Source organism: Ambystoma mexicanum, chromosome 8, assembly GCF_040938575.1.
Source record: "Ambystoma mexicanum isolate Mex_15411 chromosome 8, UKY_AmexF1_1, whole genome shotgun sequence".
In the NCBI taxonomy this organism is placed as follows: Eukaryota; Metazoa; Chordata; class Amphibia; order Caudata; family Ambystomatidae; genus Ambystoma; species Ambystoma mexicanum.
Window position 1 is genome coordinate 1,277,967,726 of NC_090929.1, and position 23,423 is coordinate 1,277,991,148.

A 23,423-nucleotide genomic window follows, 5' to 3' on the forward strand; every position below is an offset into this window, starting at 1 on the left:
AGGCATTTTGAGCGCTGGCGCAGAGAACATCCCGCAGCGCCAGTTACGCCCCCAAGAACGCCCCTTGCGCAGGGAAAAACCATTGAAATCCCCAATGCAGCGCAAAGGGCTGCGCTAACCCTGGACCAGCTAACAGGGCCGCTACACTGCAATCGCACGAGCGGGGAACGAGTATTCCTTGAGGGGCGTGAGAAGTTAAACACGCGATAGGCCTTTGGCCAGCAGGGTACGTGTATTTCTGGGTTGCGCAGGAATTTTCACACGCAATTTCGCTCTCTGAGAGGGGTACGTATATACTGAGGGGTGCGCGGGTACTCTCACACGCGATTTTGCTGTCTGAGCGGGGTGCATCGATTCTGAGGGGTGCGCGGGTACTCCCACGCGCCATTCCGCTTGCAGAGCGGGGTACGTGTATCCAGTGTGGTGCGCAGGGACTCTCACATGCAATAGGCCTTGGGCGAGCGGGGTACGTGTATTTCTGGGGTGCGCGGGAACTTTCACACGCGATTTCACTGTCTGAGCGGAGTACGTGTATTCTGAGGGGTGCACGGGTACTACCACACGCGATTTCGCTTGCAGAGCGGGGTACGTGTATCCAGTGTGGTGGGCGGGGAGTCTCACACGTGATAGACCTTGGGCGAGCGGGATACGTGTATTTCCGGGGTGCGCAGGAACTTTCACTCGTGATTTCGCTGTCTGAGCGGGGTATGTGCATTCTGAGTGGTATGCAGGTACTACCACATGCAATTTCGCTTGCAGAGCGGGGTACGTGTATTCTGAGAGGTGCGCGGGTACTACCATACGCGATTTTGCTTGCTGAGCGGGGTGCGTGTATTCTGAGGGGTGCGCAGGAACTTTCACATGCGATTTCGCTGTCTGAGCGGGGTACGTGTATTCTGAGGGGTATGCGGGTACTACCACACGTAATTTCGCTTGCAGAGCAGGGTACGTGTATTCTGAGAGGTGCGCGGGTACATTCACATGCAATTTCGCTTGCAGAGCGGGGTACGTGTATTCTAAGGGGTGCGTGGGTACTACCATACGCAATTTCACTTGCAGAGCAGGGCACGTGTATTCTGAGGGGTGCGCGGGTACTCCCACGTGCGATTCTGCTTGCAGAGTGGGATACGTGTATCCAGTGTGGTGCGCAGGGACTCTCACACGCGATAGGCCTTGGGCGAGCCGGGTACGTGTATTTCTGGGGTGCGTGGGAACTTTCACATGCAATTTCACTGTCTGAGCGGGGTACGTGTATTCTGAGGGGTGCGTGGGTACTACCACATGCGATTTCGCTTGCAGAGCGGGGTACGTGTATTCTGAGGGGTGCGCGTGTACTCCCACATGCGAGTCCGCTTGCAGAGCGGGTTACGTGTATCCAGTGTGGTGGGTGGGAAGTCTCACATGCGATAGGCCCTGGGCGAGCGGGGTACGTGTATTTCTGGGGTGCGCGAGAACTTTCACATGCGATTTCGCTGTCTGAGCGGGGTACTTGTATTCTGAGGGGTATGCGAGTACTACCACACGCGATTTCGCTTGCAGAGCGGGGACGTGTATTCTGAGGGGTGCGCGGGTACCTTCACATGCGATTTCACTTGCAGAGTGGGGTACGTGTATTTTGAGGGGTGCGTGGATACCTTCACACGTGATTTCGCTTGCAGAGCGGGGAACGTGTATCCAGTAGGGTGTGCGGGGTGTTACACACGTGAATTGGCAGTGTGGGTCCTCCCGGGTGTGCCCTCGACCCCTTCCCCAGCCTCTGCAGGCAGCCCACACCACAGGGGACTACCCTGCACCCCTGGTCATGTCCCACAGGCAGCCCATCCACCATGGGCATGCCCCCCAGCCAGCTCACATGTCACCTTGCACTAGTAATTACCGACTCATGTCCCTCTGTACCCCCACCCACCCAGCATTGACGGCCACCTGCCAGCAAGCCCCTACTCATGTCCCTCTGCACCCCCACCCACCCAGCATTGACCGGCACCTGCCAGCAGGCCCCGACTCATGTCCCTCAGCACCCCCACCCACCCAGCATTGACGGGCACCTGCCAGCAGGCCCCGACTCATGTCCCTCAGCACCCCCACCCACCCACCATTGACGGGCACCTGCCAGCAGGCCCCGACTCATGTCCCTCAGCACCCCCACCCACCCAGCATTGACAGGCACCTGCCAGCAGGCCCCCCCGACTCATGTCCCTCAGCACCCCTAAAGCATTGACAGGCACCAGCCAGCAGGCCCTGACTCATGTCCCTCAGCACCCCAACCCACCCAGCATTGACGGGCACCTGCCAGCAGGCCCTGACTCATGTCCCTCAGCACCCCCACCCACCCAGCATTGACGGGCACCTGCCAGCAGGCCCTGACTCATGTCCCCCCCAACATATCATAAAGATGCACAATCATGGGCCTCATTTCCACTAAAATCCCACAGCACGCCACCCCAGTCATCAGAGGCAATCAAGTCCTCAATCGACCCCACACTGAAATGGCTATTCCATGACACAAACCGAAAGTCAACTATGCGCATCAAAACATGTCCCTCACACACACACACTGGGTGCCAATGATTGTCTAAATCCACTTTTTCACATGCAGTTACCCAATGAGTGAATACCACACATGGAAGTAAGAAATAAAAATGTATTATGAACAAAATGAATGAACTGAAATTAAAGCATAAAACATTTTTCAAACAATGAAATGAAATGTATGTTCAACACAGAATAAAAAAACATATGAAGAACCAATCCAAAGTGATGAAAAACAAAATGTGTCCAATCTCACGGCCCACCAAATGAAATCTAAAGGAAACGTAAATTGAAAAATCCATTGATCCATGGTGATTAATAAAATAAAATCCTCACATAATCCACTGTTCATCTATGTTCACCGATTTCATCCAGGGTCCATGAGCCCAACGAAAGAAATGAAACCTACCCAAAAAACTACCTAAGAAAAGAACTATATACAAAAGTGTGGGGCATAGTCCAATCATCCCAAAATAAATGAAAATGAAAATGAAACCTAACACTACAAACTATATACAATGGGGGCAGGCTAGTCTGACGGTTCACTTTCTGATTTCCTGGTCCAGGGCATTATCGACCTCCTGGTCTATGTCCTGGAGGCAGGCCTCTTCCATGTCCCTGAGGTTTCGCAGGGACGATGCCATGTTCAACTCCAACTCCCTGCGAATTGCCTCGAGGCACTCAGCCCGCCTCAGCACCCTCCGCATGGAGTTCTCCGCCCTGACCATTGTGAGCCGTGCCTCTCCCACCCACCCCCGCTCCGCATCTATGGCCTGGCCCAACCGCTGCCACACGGAAGACACTTGCAATCCAGGGTCCTCCTGCCCTCCGGCTGATGTCTGCCCCTCTGATGTTGTTGGCCCCGAGACATCATCGCTCCCACCTTGAGCCTGCTGCTGCCGTGCATGTGTCCTGCCCGTTGTTGCCTGCATGTCATCCACCTTCTGGGGTCCAGTTGTTGGGGTGGTCACCCCTGCTGGACCTCCGACTCCCGACTGTAGCAGGGATGTGTCCTCCACCAGCCTGGCCGCTGGGTCAGGGACAGCTCCACAGGGTGCCCGGGTGACACTTGGGCAGGAAAATGGCACGGAGGACGGCTGGCGCATTAGGACTTCAGTTGAGGAGGGGGTCGGCAGAAGCTCCAGCACACGGAGGAAGCCAGCACTGGGACCCCGCCCAGTAGGTTGACGCGGTCTGCAAGACATTCAAAATGACATGCGCTGTCCTCGCGAGAACCCTGCACGTCATTCCGAATGTCACGAACACACAACGCCACACCACCCAGGACAGGCTCAATCCGGTCCCGGATTGCCACGTCCACAGGGAGAGGAAGGCTAGTTGTTGTGCGGCTATCCCCGCCCTGAAAACGGGTCTGGACGAAGGCATCCCTGCTGGTGCTGGATGATGCAGTCACAGGATCTGGAACAGGAGTACACACAGTCACCTCCGCGGCAGCCTGTGCTGCCTCCTGTCCCTGCCCCTGGACTGCACCACTGGCACCAGTGGAATCCCCCCTACAGGCCCCGTGTGTGTGACTTCCATGGCCTCCTCCTCAACCAAACCCCCCACCAACCTGGATGACTCTGTGACAACTTCCTCCATAGGGCCCTGTGGGGTCTCAGCTGCCCCTTCTGCTGCTGAGGAGTCCACCTCCAATGTCCGCCTCTTGGAACTACCCCCGGCAGCTGCGGCCTTGGAGGCGGCACCAGACTCCTCACTTCCTGACGAGATGGCAACCTGGGAGGGGAGCTGGGCCTTGCCTCTCTGGCTGGCGGTGGGATCCCTGCCTGTGTGCTCCACAGCACCGTCTCCGCCCTCTTCATCAGTTGACGCTGCAGACAGGGAGAGACAGAACACAGGCATCAGGGCACTGTACAATGGTCTGATACACACATGACAGTTGCAGATGAGTGGCAGTCTCAAACTTCACACATGGCCTCACACTCCCCAACACACATATAATTTCTATCAACACACACGCGCAAATGTACAGGAATGTTGCAGCAGCCGGCACCATCCCTACACATACAACACCATGACCATCCGACGGTTAGTCAGACATCACATGCAACACAGGGATTGGCAAACACATGCACACACGGCACCAGATGTACATGCATCTGTACATCTACACCACCTGTTGCAGTGAAATCCTCGGCATCCATGTCACATCTGCCAATCAGTCTCCTACATGTCAGTGTCACATGCATCCATGGTGTATCACAGTGGCACACATGTCAAATACCCTCACACACACATGTACACCCTGCATGTACATGAAGGTGGAACCTGCATCCATGTGTCACACCCCAACCATGCCATGGTACACACACAGATATGTAAACATGTGTGCACCCCAACATGCATTTGCCCATAATGCTTTTGTGCACATACACCGTTGATGTGCCTCACACATGACTCGACTCTCATGCGGCAGGCTCATGTCCATGTACATACACATCCATACATGGTCCTTGCAAGACATATGTGCAACCTGTACACACCTGCCACACCTCAACATGCACAGCATCCAATCAGTACGCATGCACACTTACCGTTTGACTCCGGGCGGGTCTGGCTCCCAAGGACCTGAAGGTGGAGAGATGGGTCTATACGTTCCAGGACCCTCATCTGCATGTTGGTAAGGCAGACCCGGCGCCCCTTTGCAGGCTTTGCCTTCAGGAGACGCTGGGCCTTGCTGAGGGTCCTGGACATGAAGTCCTCCCAGCTCTTCCGGACGTGTTGCAAGTCACAGGCTGCCACCTCCTCCATGTTGATGGCAGCCATGATGTCCCTTCAGATCCTCTTCCGTCCTTCATTGTCGGATCGTGAACTTCCAAAGAGGGCATCATAATGCCCCAGGACTTGCTCCACCAGGATACCAACTTCTGCAGCAGTGAAGCTGGTAGCCCTCTGCCTCTCTGACTGGGGGTTGCCAGTGGTGCCAGTGTGTTGTGTCCGACATGGCAACGCCCGAGGCAGGTGTGGGTGGGCAACTGAGTCCTGGGGCTGGGCTGTGGAGCATGATGGCACTCCAGTCGGGAGTCTTCTGTTCCAGCAGGTGTGGTCAAAGCAACTGGACCCCTGCAGATGGCTGAACTGCAGGCACCAAATACCAGGGCACGTGGCACGTGGCCAGCAGGCAGGCAGGCAGCAGCATATGGCAGGTGGGAGCGTGCTCTGGGCTCTGGGGGGCAGTAATTTGGCCTTCTGTGCAGGAGCGTGGTCTTCCGTGTGTTGTTGCGTGGCCAGCTTGATACGGAGTGATTTGGCATGTGAAAAAACAGCACTTCAGTGTGTAATTCGAGGAAAGGCCCTTAGCGCATAAGCACGCCTGTGACGTTAGACGCACGGTGTTTCTCACAACACGGGTGCATGTTAATTGTACACGTGAAAAAACTACACGTCTGGGTGTCACTGCGTGTGATTGGAGGAAAGGCCCTTAGTGCATAGGCGCCTAAGTGACGTCGCACATGTTGGCTGGCTTAAAAGGTACGTGTAGGACGCCATTTTCTTGTACGTGCTTTTTGTGGAGAGCGAGCTGGTGATTCTTGTACTTCTTGTCGGTTCACATGCGATTACTTCACAACGGTTCCAGTTTGTACTCCCTGTTTCCTCAGACTGCGTTCTTTTCTTCTGTTGGCGGGGGTATTGCCAACGCGCACACACGCATCTTTTTCACATTCTTTTTCCAGGCAGACGGTGAGTCGTGAATGTATTTTCCAACTTAGGTTGCCCCCGTGGGTCGCATACCCCTTCAGAGGTCATTGTAGGCTGCGTGTAACACGCGTACGCTTATTTTTGTGTTTCTGGGTACCACGCACGTGGTCTACCAGGGGTTGCGTGCACGTTTACATTTGTTTTTGGGGTGCCTGTGCGTTGCGTGACCCATCATTTTACCCCAGGGGTCACAGACACCCTTGCTAGAGCACTAGGGTACAAATTCCATCTAGTACCCTACCTCTTTCACCCCAATTGCCCAGGACAATTGTTTACTGCAACTCCCATACGCACAACAACATCAGTGCCATGGTTGGGAGGTGACCAAGCAGTAAGGGAGGGAAAGGTGGCCAACCTCCAAAAGGTGGCCGCGGTAGGGGACGTGGCCAGGATTTACAGGGTGCCCCAAGAGGCCAGTGTGTGGAGGACCAATCGGAGCCACCTATGCCCCCCCAACCCCCCAAGGGTTGTGGGAAATGTAGCTGACACCATCCCAGCTCAGCCCTTGTTAAACCCGGCCCATTTTGTCAACAGAACCGGCACAGGATGACTCTCAGGCTGACTTCCAGGTCACCAAGTCTAAGCCACGTGTGGTGGTGAAAGTTGCTGTCACCAGGCCACGTGGATCTGGAGCAGCAATGTCATCTGCAGCCCCAAGTAGCCAGGGTGAGGAGGCTGCAGGGGCAGCTGCAGCTCAATCCACCACAGCTCCGAGTCTCCCAGCCGGGACAGTGTCAGTACAAGTCCATCACACCGACGTTGGTCAGGCCAACATCACCCTGCAGCCAATACCTGCACCGAGACCTTTGGTCATTGTGCATTTGCAAACTTCAAGTACCCAGTCCCCTACCAACCAGAGCGGCGTAAGCCACTCAGAATCTGCACCACCTTCCAAGAAGAAGAAGGGTGCTCTTGCACTACAGGCTGCGACCCCAGACACGGCTACACACTCCGGCACATCAAGGAAGCCTAGCTTCAATGACGCCAAACTGGATGCACTTGTGGCCTATGTGTTGGCACATAGCTGCAAAATGGTGGTGACTGCAGGGTGCAAGACTACGCCTGCTGAACTTAGGGCCCACTGGCATACCATCGCGGACCACATTAGTGCCCTTGGATTTGTGAGGTGCACAGCTGATGATTGCTACAAGCGGTGGAATGATCTGAAACGCAGAGCAAAGAACAAGCTGGCTTCCAATCATGCCTCTACTCTCGTGACTGGTGGTGGGTCTCCACCAGGGGACGACCAACTCACTGAACATGAGTCTGTCACTGGCACCTTCATCACAGAGGAACAGATCCGAGGCGTGGGAGACCTACCAGATTTTGAAGCATTGTCCGGTGAGTGCCCATGCATGTGTGTGTAATCCATGTGTATGTTGCTTGGGTGATGTGTTCTGATTGAGTGCCAGGTGAGGGTGTGTAGTCATGACTGGTATGGGTCACCCATGTGCTTCCTCCAAACCATTCCCCGGACTTAGGTTTGGGTATGACAGAATCCCTTCTGACCACAGTAGCCAATTTGCACTAGATTACTGCAGTTGCCCTTCAACTGTCATCTTGCAACAACATTCTTCATAATGTTTACCTGATCATTCAGCCTGGTTGTTTCAATCCTTGCCATTTTTACGATGATTTTTTCTGCCCTATTGCCACATATGTTACATGCTTCTGTCATAGATTACACCCCACAATGGCCCACATTCATTACCTTGTTATGGGAATGATTTAACCATTCAGGCTGATTGAGTAATGGCCTGCTCACAATCACTTTTTGGGCCCTGTTTGTATGTAGAACATGACCGTTGTCTTCTGTCATGTTGAAGTGACCAACCATTGATGTATCATCTGCCTTCCATCACTAATTGAACACTGGATGTGTTACAGTGTGTGGCACATGCATATTTTGTCACACTATTTTGCATGTTTCATCTCATCATGTCCATCTCACAAGGATGGGTGACAGTACTCATTCACTAACGTATGGCTGTATTAGTCAAATGTACCATGGCTATGCTACGTGACATCTGTTTGATGGCATGTGTCATGTATGTGTATTGGACATGCCACTCACAGGCTAATGTGTGATGCCAGTGCAATCAAGCATGCTGCACATGTGCTGCTTTTCCATCTTGGAGTCCTCAGTGTGTGCTTTTTGGCTCTGATTCCAACTCATTGACAGTGCATGCATGCCAGAGTTATATTCATGTGGGACATGTGCAATTTATGTACTAGATCTCTGTCTCGTCAGGCCTGTGTGTGTGCTATGGTGCTGATGCCTGTTTCCATTTGTTGTCTGTCATGTTTTTTCAGGTGATGAGGCACTTGATGCTGTTGAGGAGGAGGGGATGGTGCAGAACAAGGAGGAATCTCAGCCGCAACCGGGCACCAGTGGAGGACGTGGGGTGGAGGTGGGTGAAAACCCATTCCTCCAGCAGACCATACTGTCCACAGGTGTCTCTGGGGACCCCTCCACAGATCTCTATGATTCACGTGCTGAATCGGACAGTGAGACATATGTGCCATCGCAGGTGAGTGTTTCTGGCAGGGATGCTGTTCTGTCCAACCCACCTGCACCAGGGGTAGACCCCTCTATGGGGATGTCAGTGTTGGAAAGTCCGCCTGTGGCGGTTACATATGCAGGGTCACACTCCACAATGTTTGTTCCTGTTCCAGGGCCATCTGATCAAAGGAGGAATGTAGTCCTGCAGCCTCAGGCAGTGCCATCACAGCAAGGTGCAGATCGCCTTGCCCTAAACAGATGTGGTGCCCGTCAACGCGGTGGCCGTGCGCCACCAGGCAATACAGTGTGGGAGAACTACATGTACAGTATTGCAGCACAACAGGGAGCATCGTGTGAAATGATGGCTCAGGCAATGGATAGGGTTGCCACTTCCATTCTCCCCCTGAAAGACAGATGGAGCTCCAGCAGCAGGCAACAGACTCCATTTGCCACTCACACAGGGAGGACATGTTGGCGTCCAACAGGGGCCAACTGGCTGGACTGGAGGCTTTGCGCGAAGCCATTTACGTAGAGTCACAGGCCCACAGGGAAGCCCTGAGGTTAGAACACAGGTTCCTCAGAGATACTCTGAGTGAACTTGAGGCTTCCCGGAATTTTAGATCAGAACAGCAGCTGGAGCAGCTCACACGATCACTCTCAGCTGAGCTCCAGGCAACCCGTGCGGAGATCCGGGCATCACGCAAGGCCATGCATGCAGAAATGCAGGCAACCCGTGAGGTGCTGCATGGGGATCTCTGTACCATTATCATAGAGAACCAAACCTTCCAGACCTGCATGCTTGCTGCCATGGAGGACCATACCAGGGCTTTGCGTGGGCTGCCTCCCATATAACGACCACCTCCTGATGTAGCAGCAGAGGGTGAAGAGAGCGACGCCAGTTCTCCCACTGTAGCGTAGCCGTGTAGGCCATGAGCCCATGGAGGTATTTTTTTTTCCCCAACATCCATGCATGTGGGTGTTGGGATGCACCCTGTACCTCGTGCCTCCTGGGTGGCCTCCCCCCCAGGTCCACACATGGCCATTTTCACATTTTGTTTAAAAAATATATTCTTTTTTTTACAGTGTGTTGCTTTTTTGTGGCTCCCGTTGGCATCCACTGTGTATTCCAGCTGGGCATGCAGGCGTGTCCTGTATTTGGGTTAGATGCTTGGTTTCCTGACACACACACCCCTCCTGCTTCCCCTTTCCATGGGCTTGCAAAGGGTGTGACCAAGTGACAGTAACTTACACAGTGACATTGGGCTCCCATGAGTTGTGTGGGCAGTCTGTAGTCAAAACAGTGTGTACATCCCTAGTGGGGGTTGTTCTTGGATTCTACAATGCATGGTGTATTGATATGTGCTTGTGCATCCATGTCTTTCTCCTTGTTTACATGTAGGTTCTTCATGTCTTCACAAGGACGTCTCCTTTGCAGATGCAGTTCATGTTGTATGCAGTACACTGACACATTTGCCTGAGAGCAGCACTCTGCAGTTGGAAGGTGTCGATATGCTGCCTTGGTCAGGTTGTGAGACTTGTACTACTTTGATTTTTTCCTGTCTTGTATTACCACGCTTTCTTCCTGTACTGATGTATTTTGTTGCTGGTAAGTATTTGTTCATGTGTGGTGTTTCTTATTGATTACTGAGAGCATATTGTCTGTGGACTGTTTACATTTGGAACATTGCACTTTGTGACACTTGTGTCATGTGTTGTGCATTCATTTACTTAATTTCACATTGCATGCCATGCCATGGTGTGTTGGGTAGCTGAGATGGGGAGGGGTTGGGTGACATGGCAGTATTTTGATGTGGTATTTTGCAAGGGGGTAATCTTTCATGCTGCATGTATCTGTGTCTTTTTGTGACACAGCATTGGTTGTCTTTGAGTAGGTAGGGATGCACACAATGTAATACTTCCAGGTGAACAATCTCAGGCTGATATGGTTGTGACAATTGACTGTACCTTTTGCCATCATCATTGACTCTCAGCTGGTATGTGCCAGGGCTGTGTGCACTCCGCAGGGGTGTGATTTTCGGTGAAGTAATTTGCCACAAGCTGGGTACGGGCTGCCTCACCACGTGCCCTTTCACCTCCCATGCGCAGCGGCCGTGCATGTGGTTGGGGATGTGGGGCCACCACCATGTCCACCAGCACGGCCCGGCGTGTTGCAACGTTGTGCAGGACACATGCTTCCACTATGATCCTGCACACTACTGGGGGCGCGTATAGCAGCTGCCCACCAGAGCGGTCAAGGCAGCAAAAGTGTGACTTGAGCACTCCGAATGTGCACTCCACTATGCCCCGGGTTGCAATATGGGCTGTGTTGTATCTTACCTCGGGTGGTGTGGTGGGGTTCCGAATTGGCGTCATCATGTAGGTGCTCAGAGGGTAGTCACTGTCCCCTGGGGAGGTGATTATGCTTCTCATTGGTGGGGTTTTCCCTTTTCTCAGTTTCTCGTATGCATGCATGTGCAGAGGCATTTGTACCCACCAATTAGCCATGTGTCGCCATGCCGGCCAGCTTCCAGGTCCCGGTTTAGGGGTGACATTCTGAAAATGTAAATATCATGGCTTGACCCTGGATAGTTGGCATATACTGAAGTTATTATTCCCTTGGCTTAACATACAACCTGCACATTGATTGAATGCCAGTGTTTGCGGTTTCGATATATATATATGTGCTCAGTGGCCCTGGGAGGACATAGCGCCACATGGGTGCAATCAATGGCACCTAGCACTTTGGGGAAGTGTGCCACCCCATAAAAGTCCTGGACCACGGCCTGCCTTTCTGCAGGTGTTCTGGGCATGTATATGTGCCTGCGGACTGAGGGGGTTGTAGTCATGATGCCCAAAACCTGGTGTAGGCAGCGTGACTGCGTGGCCTGTGACACACCCCTGACTATGGCACTTGTCCGCTGAAATGACCCAGTAGCCAAGAAGTACAGTACATTGAGCACCTTTTCCAAGGGGCTCAGTGCTTGGGAGCACAGGGTGGGTGATGTGAGGTCATCCCCCCATTCCCTGACCAGTTCTAGGATTATGTGTGGTGGAAACCTGTACCTCCCATAAACCTGGTCATCAGGCATCCCAAAAAGGCTGGTCCTGGGTAATAAAAATGTGGGGCCTGGCTATCCTCCTCCTCATGCGGTGTCCGACGACCACTGCTGCGAGTAACGGTATATTCATCGTAGTGTCTGAGCTTGTTTGTTGTTTGCATGCACTTTTATGCTGCGTGGGCCCGCTTACGCCTGCTTCCTGCTGGCGTACGTGTTTCCAGATTAGCGCGTCTTTTTTGGCGCACGCCTTTCCCCTGTTCGATTCCATGAATACGTGTTGTTGGCACGCGTGTGGGCGTTGCAGGCATTTACCTCCTGTACTTCCCCCGTAACGGCCACATTTTCACGTGTTGTTCCCCATTCCGCATGTTCTGCCCACTTTTGTTGTGTGCGCTGCACTATGTGCGCTTTCCCTGTGCGCATAGTGCACGCCGTTTAATGACGTGTGCGCCTGCATGAGCCAACCACGATTTTAGCGCACATCCCAGGATTTACACGCGCCCTTAATTCCATGGATCGATGTGTGCAGCTTCGGCATGCGTGCGCTGCGATTTTTGCGTTTGCGCTGCGATTTTCCCGCTTGCGCTTCCCTTTTTCGGCGCACATTTATTCCATGAATCAGCCCGAAAGTGCGTCCATTGGCATCCATGATGAAGGTTATATTTGGAAGGTTTTGTCAATTTTCGTTATTACCACTCATTGAATTTTACTTATTAAAAGTTGAACCCATCCTACTATATGGATTGGATATGTGTTTATTGAACATGGATGTAACCCTTAATCAAATACAGGGTAATCTATGGAAACGTACCTTGGGATTGTCTTTGTCGGTTCCAAATTCAATTGTGAGACATGAAATGGGACTATCATCTTTAGCAGCCAGATGGACATGGCGGAAACTATCAAGATATGCAGATATCATGGCTCACTATCATAACTCTCTTTTTCTTAAGGGAAGACTTACATCCCTGGTTAGATTTGATAATGAAATGAAAACTATCCTTGACAATATTGACTCTTCAATATCTGATCTTACTCTACGTCTGCCAAAAATAAAGCGCACCTTATACGATCGAGACTGGTCCGCAACCTTGGATTGTAATAAAAATTATAAACCATACTTTGAACATGCACAACGACCAAGGAAGAGAGAGTTGAGATCGATTTATCTATCGCAATGTCCTTCAAGAAAAATACGTAACATCTACATGCGATTTAAATTGAACCAGTTTCATACACTGGAGCGAATCCATCATTGGCAAAGGAACATTAGGGTAATAGATAACTTGAAATGTCGATTTTGTGAATGTGGAAATTAATTAGAAAACTTGAAACATCTTCAGGTCGATTGTACCTTTTTTGAGGACGATAGAAATGATCTCTTGGGGATTTATGCACCAAAAGATATTGTAATTTCAAGATCATCTTTTTGGGAGAGATGTATATATTAGGGGAGCATGAGTCTGATTTTATCATCAGCTCATATCTTATGGAAAATTGATGAGGCACTATCAAAGAAAAATAAGCCACTATTTATAGAAGCAGGAAACATTGAATAAGAGTTGTAAGCAAAATAATTTAAATAATGTGTTACTGTATGTAAAAAATTGAGGATTGAGAATAACCATTGATTCTAACAGGAGTTTGAAAAGAAAAATTGTTTACCTATCTGAGGAAAGAAATTATTAATTGTTAGATCTGGTTGTATAAATCTTTTATATAATATCACCATGTGAAATTCAATGAAATCGGAAAGAAAAGTTACCAATTTATGAAACGTTACCTTTTTGAACTAAGTGTTTAGTATTTAATTTTCTTTTGATTTTGACGAATTTTAAAAAGATGTTGTAAAAGTTTTATGTATAAACTAAAAACAACCTTTTAATATTTTTTTTTTAAAGTGAAAAAGGTTGCATTGAAAACAAACAGTGGCACTCTAATATGTGTGGTACCTAAATGGAGAGCCCCATTTGTGAGGGATTAGTTACCTTACTTTATAGGGAAGAGCTCACCATGGTCAGCTAACCCATGCACATCACACTATCCCAAAAAATATAGGTAGAAGAGTTATATGTAAACAGAAAGCTTGACATAATAAACGACAGGTAATTATTTTCCATTATGTAAATACATCTGACCATATGTTTATCTTCGTGGAAGATTGCTGTTTATAGATGCCTGAGCCCAAAGGCATAAAAACATTGTTTGACGCTAGGAAGCAGATTTCCGAAAGCGACATGTGATTGAAATGTGAACAGACACTGGAACGTGAATAATTTCAGCTTCAGACAAAGGAATAACATGTTTTTGTTCTCATAAGATTGTGCACAGGCAAAGGGTCGTAGCTAAGTAAATGGTCAGATAGAGGTATTCTACTTAACACAGGACTGAATCCTGACAGTTGCCGCTAAGTATATAGTTATGGGATTAGATCCTTTAGGTCTTGACATCCCTCTGCTGTACACCATCATCGCAAGTACCACATTGCAGTGCCGTTTTGACAGGAGTTTTTAGCAGAGCTGCAGAGATCCCAACTGTGAGGTATGGCCATCTGGCAACAACATAGAAGCCCTGACTTTTTAGAAATGTTTATTAATTCATAAAATGATGCAGGTAGTTCCATCTCATAAAGGGTGATCTGCTTACCAGATTCCCCTTTCATAAGCTCCATGCCAAAAGGATAGTGCCATGTACCCTGCTGCATTAGTCTCCTGATCTGCAGAGCATGTTCTCCAGAAGCACAAGGCAGGTTCAGTGATCACAGTTGCCCATTTGACATCTGCTGTGCCTACCAAGTTCCTACAGTGCAGAGGCTGCATTTAAAGTCTGAACATTTGCTCCAAAACCACATAGTCATGAGGATTTATTATCCTGATGGCAGTTTAATCTTTAAACATAAAGCCATAACGGAGTTTAGAGCATGGTGGATAATAATAGTAATAGTAAGAAGCCACACCTGATTTGAATCATACATGTGACAGCATTGTGAGCTCATCTCAGCTGCCGAAGAGTTATGTGTCATCTGGTCAGGCAGCCTGTTTCTACCAGCTCTGCAGGGCAAGAAAATGAAAGACTGTGACTCTCCTACTATTCTTTGTGAGGTCTGGTAACACCTCTCTCTAGCAATACAGCTGTGCAGCAGGGTTCAAACGGTACACCCATCCCAAAAGGACTAGCCTCACACCAGGGGCTTGCAATACAAAGGGCCTTTGATGTACTGGGTCCAAGAGGGGACGCAGGGTTATGGTAGATAGTGGGAGTTCAGCACAAGTGGGTATGGGATTCATGATCTTGTGTTTCTCTGTACTTCTCTTTCCGCTGTGTCTTTGCCACTTCCTTTAGCAAAAAACACTTTGGTCATGATATCAGAAGGCAAAGACCACTGGTCTCAAGAGCAGCAGGTATTGGACCCCTTATAGCATGTTTGTTTAAGTCCAATCACCTGTGGAATGTATCCTTTAGAAGGGTGGGTGTCCTGCTCCTTCATTGTTTCAGAGCATTGAGGCAGGAGGGGCAATTAATTTGGATATCTTTTGGAGAGTTGATCTTTCCAAGGTCCTCTGGCAGTGTGGTGAAGATCGAGTGCCCAAGGCAGAGGCACGCTCTACTCCCTAACCATCCCCAGGGCACAGTGGGGATGACCTGCTGCTGGAGCAAGACCTACCTCTCTGCCAGTTACATTGGTACGCAGGCTCTCACTGGAGGTGAAGGACTCCTGTAGGTGTATGCCAGCCTCCCCGTGTTTGGGAAACTGAGAACAAGGGCTTATCTTGACCTTGGGTGCCTAGATTGGGACTCACAGCACCAGGAGAGACGGGAAGGTAAGGATCCCAGTCTTTCACTGCTTCAAACTGATCAAACTGCCTTCAAACATGGTTCTCCTCTGCATTTACCCTGCAGGACCCTACAGTCCTGCCTTTGTCACTCAAAATGTGCTCTTTGAAACTGTTTGCTTACAAATTCAAACCAGCCTGATGCAGCGTGGTACCTCAAAGAGTTTGGCATGTGCTCTGCTTGATTCAACTGTTCCTTGCCGGATACCAACTTAAATTGCTATGGCGACACCCGCTGACCCTAATTAGCTGCCTACTTGATTCGCTCACTGGAACATCGGGATACCAGCTTTGAACCACCACCGGACCTCGACTTGAGTGACTGGAGCATCACTTATCGGCCCTTAAGGGTGGCAACTACACGTCTCGAACTTGCTCAACTCTAAACCTATCTTGTTGAGCACTCCAGTCTGCATCACTCGAACGCTGCCTTTGAACTGCTCCGAGCCAACACTTTTGAACCAACTTGGTGCCCACTTGCTGCTTTGCCCAACACATATTTTGTGGGTGGGTGTGCTTTTAGTGTTGCATAAGGGTCAAGTCTAAGTCTGGGTGAACTTTCTCAAGTATGATCCTCAGACTCCTAAAAATCTAACAGTACAATTTGGGTGAGTTCATGGATGATGCAGATTTATTTTCCAGACTGGAGCTAAATGATTATCCTTTAACAGCCATAAATCATCAGGGATGTTTGGGAGAGTTCATGCAGATTTGGACTGATTTTTGTCTAAAAAATAGACACAAAAAAACTCAAATGTCTCCAGGAAGGGAAAGAAAGGTTATGAGAAGGGAGGGGGTAATGCTGGTTTGGGGGAGGGACTAGAGGAAATTCAGTCCTGTGCATCTGAGAATGTTATCCAAGTAGGACAGCACATTAAACTCTGAGCAAGGAAGCTCAGTAGATTAATGCACCTACTGCAGATATCTATGTAACCTGCAGGTCCCAAGTTTGAATCTGGTTAAGAAGAACTCAGTCTTTCATTGTTATGCAGTTGGTCAAATTAGTAATGTTGAAGCGGGAAATCAGGTCTGTGTTTCATATTTCAGAGGATGGCACATTTTTTAAAAATGATTACTGTTTTTTTCCACTGCAAACAACTTCATTTTGTTTTTTATATAAAAGAAACAGCAGTTGTGAATGATCAGTCATTTAGGCATTTTGGTTTCTTGGACAGTCCCTGGCAGAAAAGGTTCTGAACTTCTGACCTATTCCATTAAAATGTTAGTTCGCTTTCTTTGAACATGTGCTTACCAGAATAGGTGTGAATTATTCAACCCAATGCGTAAAGCAACATTTCATCAGCATGAATTGTCATAAGCTTAACAGTAGTCCGAGCCCGAATCACCCAAATGTTGGCTCAGAATGCCCCCACAGTTGTCTATTTTTTAAAATCTCAGAAAAATCTTTAAAAACATGGCTCTTTCAACAACACCTGACCAAGGACTAATTCCAATGAACGCACATACCGATGCACAGACCTCACAGTACTGTGCTACTATTAAAAGATGCAAGCCCAAATGCTAGCTACTCAATCTCTGAACAGCGCTCTGCTTCTCTCGCGCTAGGTCCACGCTTTAAACAATAAAAATAAAATAAAATAACATTGGGTTTTCTGTGATTGGACAGTTGTTTTCCAGTTTCATGTGCTTCAATTCTCATTTGTATGTATAATTAGATTGCCTATGCTATTCTCTTTTTTATAATGCATTGTATATTGCAATGTCAGGCATTAATCAGGTTCCTATGATTAGCTTTTTATTCACAGTCAGGTCAAAAAAAATTTACATTAAGAGATGTATAATGAATATTTTTCCTTTCATATTGTAGTCATTGTCCCGACATCAGTGCTAGTGTAGTGTCGCCTGGTTTTGAATCAGTGTGAATCCCAGGTTTGTTGTTGAGTGAATGAGTGCTAATCTTATGTTTAGCTGGTCATCTTCACAGTATGTGCTGAAGGCTGTTTTGCATTCTTGTGAAATGGTGTTGTAGGAAGAACTGACTTCTCTTCCAGTTTACAAACCTGTATTGTTTTATTCTGAGCCTTCATCCATACACCATTAGACTTTGTACTGTGACATTTTGGTAATTAGACGCATTTACTTCTCGACGCAAAGTACTACTACACTCATTCATAGTCATGCACTTCATCTGATTAATCTCATCAGCTATATTCAGTCACCGTGGTTACATAAATGTATTCTGCCCAAACACCAACATATGAAAAACATTATTTTAAGGCACGCGTGCAAATCCACATTTACTTTGTCATGGCATTCAAAGCATATACAATGTATTAGACATCTGCATGCAATGGTTACTGCAGCAAAATAAAAACATTTGTTTTTCAGTTTCCTGTTATCCTCTTTTTCTGATTTATCATTGGTGGCTCGTTATGCTATAACCCTCTGCAATAAAGGGACAAACTCCCACTCAAACATTTACATCAAGCTTACTTCCTGAGCCTTTTGGTACTGTAAAGGTTAAGGAAGCGTTGCCTTGTGTCCAATCACCACATTGCCAATTATTCTGCAGAAGAGATTTTATTTCTTTCTTTATTTATTTATCTCTGATACTCACCATCCAAATGATTTCTTGTCTCCCTGTCTTTAAGATGGGCCGTCTAGCCCGTGGGATTTAACTACAACCACGCCCATGTCCTGCAACTCCTTTATGCAGCTAGAAGGCCCCTGCTCGTCCTTGCCATAACAAACGCCCCTGCAACAGACTTAAAATTCCCCAGGGCCTTCAAAGAACTCCAACATCCTGCACAGCCTCCAGACAGCTCCCAGTTAAACCCTCGGGTCCAATCGAATCACATTCATTTTTTCTCTGACCCTTTCCACCTCATTTCAACCCTTAATTTATCCATGCCTGTGTACATGTGCCTGGAATTTCCCCACCTTCTTCCTAATGTCACCTCTCAAAACACCACGTGTCAGCTTGGGCAATATTCCAGCTGCTAGCTCTGGTGACCTTTGAACATTATTCTGTTTTGCACAATTCATGCTTCCTGCAGAATAATGTTACACTCCAATTCCATCTTTTTCGTTCCCTACTGTACTAACAATGATTAGTTTCTCCCTCAAGGCTAGTTTCACTTCTGTAACATTGCTCAGCCCGCTCTGAATTTTTCTTTAACTAATCAATTTTGTTTTCATTTTCATTTTTGATTTTTTTTCGAAACCCAACTATGTTTCTGCACCTGCAGTTTTGCTAGCATTTCCATGGCCTAAGCAAACCTACCCCCCAAGTCTATGTGGTAATGTAAAGTGTTACTCCTTAGTTCATGAATTCTCTAACAATGTGAATACCATATTTAGCCGAGTGCTTCACCATAAGCGCTGGATGACGTTTGGATGGTGTGTTGTGAAAAACCATGAGGTCATACCAATCCAATGATTTTATTGGGTGAGTGGGTGCTAATCCCATGTAAGTGAGCTTTTCTGTGTAAATGTGTCTGAGGAGCTGAGTGTGATCTCAATCGGGTATATTTCATCCTTCTGTTGCATTCCTCCAGTTTATGCACTGTCTTCTTGCATTTGGAGTGTCTTTGATTTCACTGTTTGTTTCATATATTTATATGATTCGCAAACGTTTCTCCATGTTCCCAAAGGAGAAAAGTACCCAATTACCACATGCCTTACAATGTGACAGCACCATACCTGTGCAAATGTGTCTTGAATGTGATCTTCTGTCTTGCGAGTTGCTTTCCTGTTACTTCCTTCTTTTAACTGTTCCTATGCAGTAAACAGTTTGATTGCTGTGATTGATGTTATTGTGTGTGCTGATTGATGGATGTGATGGATGAATCAGGTTGTTTGCTTGGTTATTCGTATGGGTAGTTGTTTGCCCTAATATATGTGAGGAGATTTACCTTTTTTGTATCTGAATTGCTTTACATATCTGTGCTTATTGTATTTTAACAGTACTCTTGGTTTATAAAATTGGATTTTAGCTCTTAAATTGCATTTTATGAACTGTTTCATCATTTGAATATATTTTTAGATATGAACTTCTAAATTGAATTTCCCACCACTCCTTGTGCTTACCGATCGCATTAATTACTTTCTAACTGCACTGCTTTCTAAACAGCGTGCTTCATTGCCGGAAAGCGCTGCCTCGCTATCCCGGTCAGTGTGCAGTATAAACGACATCTTCCAGCACTTCTGTAGTTTTGTGGGCTTTTACTGACTTTGTCAGGTGCATCACTGCCAGTACGTCAAAGCCGGTTTGTGCCAGTTAGTGTGTGGTTAGTGTCAGGTTAAACTGTGACTCTGCTCTCCTGCTGCACTGTAGTTAGTGCTTGCCTGCCTAACTTTAACAGAATGTCCTCACATTGTAATCTTCTATCAGTCATTCCAGATAATCCACGGGTAAGAATGTTGCTCTATCAGCAAATTCCCCTCCTCCTCATGCTTCTCCTGTCTCCATTTTATTGGATGATGCCATCAAATCGAGTGATATATCCTGTCCATTCCTCCCTCCCACGACCACGGTTTAACCCAACCCAACTTGGGGATGAAACATGCACTGGTGATATTAATATCACTGATCAAAATTCTCCATCTTCTTCCAGACAAACATGTCTAAAATGTGTTCTACTGAACACATGGGGGGTCATTACGACCCAGGCAGTAACCATGGCGCTAGTAGCGCCATGGTTGCCGCTGGTATTTTACCGATTGCGGCAGGTTGAATGGTGGAATTACCACCCCATTCCAAGGTTGGCGGGGCGGTAATTCCCCATTCACCATTGGCCCTTCCCCATTCCCATTTTTGCCCCCACAGGGCTCAATTGAAATGGGGAAGGCGGTAGTTACGGTACCACAAATTGCGGTACCGTAAATACCTCCAAGGTCCCTTTGCGGGTCCAATCCTTAACGGATGGTAAAAACCAGCCGTTAAGGTCGGGACCCGCAAAGGGACCTCTTAATTAGGCGGTAAGGGGTTAACAGCACCACCACCTTTTACGGCGCCATTAACCCCATACCGCCTGGGTCATAATGATGCCCATGCTCCCTGGTCTCCCATGAGGTAGAATTGGCCAATGGTATATCAGTTTGTTGTGTTAAAATCGAGGCAAAAATGGCAGTGGACACAAAAGCTGTGCTTTTGATGCCGCAATCCATGTAAAGGAGGCAGGGGAAACCCCCACAACCTCTGCTCCCCTTAAATGGTTTAATGGGGTACACCTTTACCGGGTGAAACCACAGCAATTTTGCTGCAATTTTTTGCACAGGCGCTATTTTTGACGCGGTTTCATCACTGTATACTGTATATCTGAGGTTAAACCTGATGTTATGGCCACAGCTGAAACTTGGCTTCACAAAGCTGCACTACATACCACACAATTGGCGGTCTAGCAGGGTATGATATCCTGCATTTTGACTGGGACACAAGAAGAGGGGGTGGTGTTGCTTTGATCTTTAAAAAGAATCTCTACCTGTATATCTCTGTATATAAGACTGAGCTTGATCAGTGCGAGTCTATGCTATTTAAGCTACAAATTAACAGTGTTACCTCACTGAGCATCTTGCTATTACATAGGCCACCGGAGATTATGCCTTTATTTGAGGAACGATTTGGGGCCCTCTTAGGATGTTTATCCAAAGCACACTCCCCTCTACTGGTCTTTGGTGATTTTAATATACAGGCAAACAACATCTTGGACCATGAAGCTACGTCCCTACTTCACAAATTAGCCTCTCTTTTTAAACAACACTCCCTAGCAGTGACACATTCTGGTGGAAACACCTTAGACTGGATTATGACTAATAATCAGGAGATTAGCTCTGTTACACCCCAGATATGTTCGTGGTGTAATCACCTTCTCCCTAGTTTTGAGACTCCTCGGTCCACTGCTATCACAAAATCCACTATACCCATCAAATGTATAATCCTTATTAGGAGATCAAAAGGGATTACTCATGAGGCCTTTGCCTTAGCCGCTCTTCCACTACTACCTCCTCTGGACCTTGATGTGTCGCTAGATGACTTTACATCTTCCCTTAGGAAGGCCCTTAATCAGACATATGAGTTCTTAGCACCTTTTAAACAACTGGTCCAAAAAAAGTAACCCTGTTTAATCTATGGCTCTCTCATGAGGTACTCTCTGCCATGGTAATGAAAAAGAAAAGCTAAACGCCTCTGGCGCAAAACCCCAACCAATGCCTTTCTTGCAATCTATAAGGGTGCTGTGCAGATTTTTTAAAAGATTGTGTTGAAAGCTAAAGAGGCTAAGCTCAATGCCAGGATTGAGGCAGCTAAATCCATGCCAAGGGAACTGTTCTTGGTTCTACAAGAGTTAAAAGGACAGCTTGATAGATCCTCCTCCTGAGATCGAAACTGAATGGTGCCAGAAGATTCATCACAGCTTCATCCAGAAAACAAAACTGCACCAGCAGAGTATTAAGAACAAGCTCACTTTGTTCCATTCTAGTGATAAACCAATATCCCTGCCCTCTCTACCCCTCCCACCCGCAGCCTCACTCCCCACCTGCTTCTCCTTTCAACATGTATCTGAAGAAGAGGTGAGGGATACTGTGCTCAAAATGAAGGCAACATTGTTCAAAGGGCATAGCTTCCCAGCACTGCTGTTTAAAGAGTATGTGAGCTCCATTGTGCTGTGGCTAACACCTTTGTCAACTGTTCTTTCTCCGAAGACTACGTTGCTAACTCTATTAAGGAGGCTTGGATCTCGCCACTACTGAAGAAAGAGAACTTGGATCCTACTGACCATGAAAACTTTCGGCCTATTACTAATGTCCCATTTTTATTGAAAATACTGAACAAACTACCCTTCACTCAATACCAAACCTTTGTGGAACAAAACAACCTTCTTGCCACTGCTCAGTCCAGGTTCTGTGCAAGGCATGGAACCGAGACCGCTTTGCTGGATCTGAAATCTAACATCACGGACATAATTGACAAGGGCAACCAGGCACTGCATCTTCTTCTCATTCTGTCAGCCACCTAATTTAGTGGATCATGCTCTCCTGGCCGACAGACTGGTCCTGGTCGGTGGCTGCAACACTTGTGCAGCAGGTTGGTTTAGATTATTTCCTGGTCCTAGGTCTGCATATGTGACCAAGGATAATGCACATTCACGGAATGCCTCCTTGATATGTGGCTTCCCCCAGGGCTCCTGCCTCTCGTCTCTTCAGTTCAATGTTTACATTAAACCACTCTGTGACTTACTATCACTCTGGGGGTGTGATTTGTAAACTATGCATATGATATCCAGATTGTGATTGAACTTTCGGGTTTCTATATAAAGACCTTGAAAGAGTGAATGGAGTCTTTGGTGCTATCCAGTCATGGATGGCCACCAACTCCTTGGCCCTTAATCACAAGAAAACGGAATTACTGATTTTAGGCACTCAAATAAAGCTTAGCCATCTCGATCCATCTTATGACAGCTTTTTCCATCATGGGAAACATTATCAAAGTGTCTGACTCAGTTAAAACACTGGGGGTCTATTTTGACTCCCATCTAACCTTCACAAAACCTGTTCTATATCTCAAAATCTTCCTGCTCATATTACATCCATCTATTGTGGCAAATACGTCCATATCTCTCTGAGTCCAATAGAACTATGAATGCAGCAGCCATTATTAATACAAAGTTGGACTATTGCAATAGCTTGCTGGTTGGCTCCTCTCGGGCAAACATTAAGAGTCTTCAGGTGATCCAGAATGGAGCTGTCCATGCCGTTTTTGTCATGGGTTGTTGGCTTCATGTCACCGCGGCCCCCAGGAGACTGCACTGGCTGCCTGTT

General features: G+C 47.7%; 1 protein-coding gene across 2 annotated transcripts in view; it reads left to right on the plus strand.

Moving 5' to 3' along the window:
• The window catches only part of LOC138472969 (heparan sulfate glucosamine 3-O-sulfotransferase 1-like), a 1,058,871-nt gene that overhangs the window by 803,500 nt on the left and 231,948 nt on the right, over positions 1–23,423 (plus strand). The window lies entirely within an intron of this gene.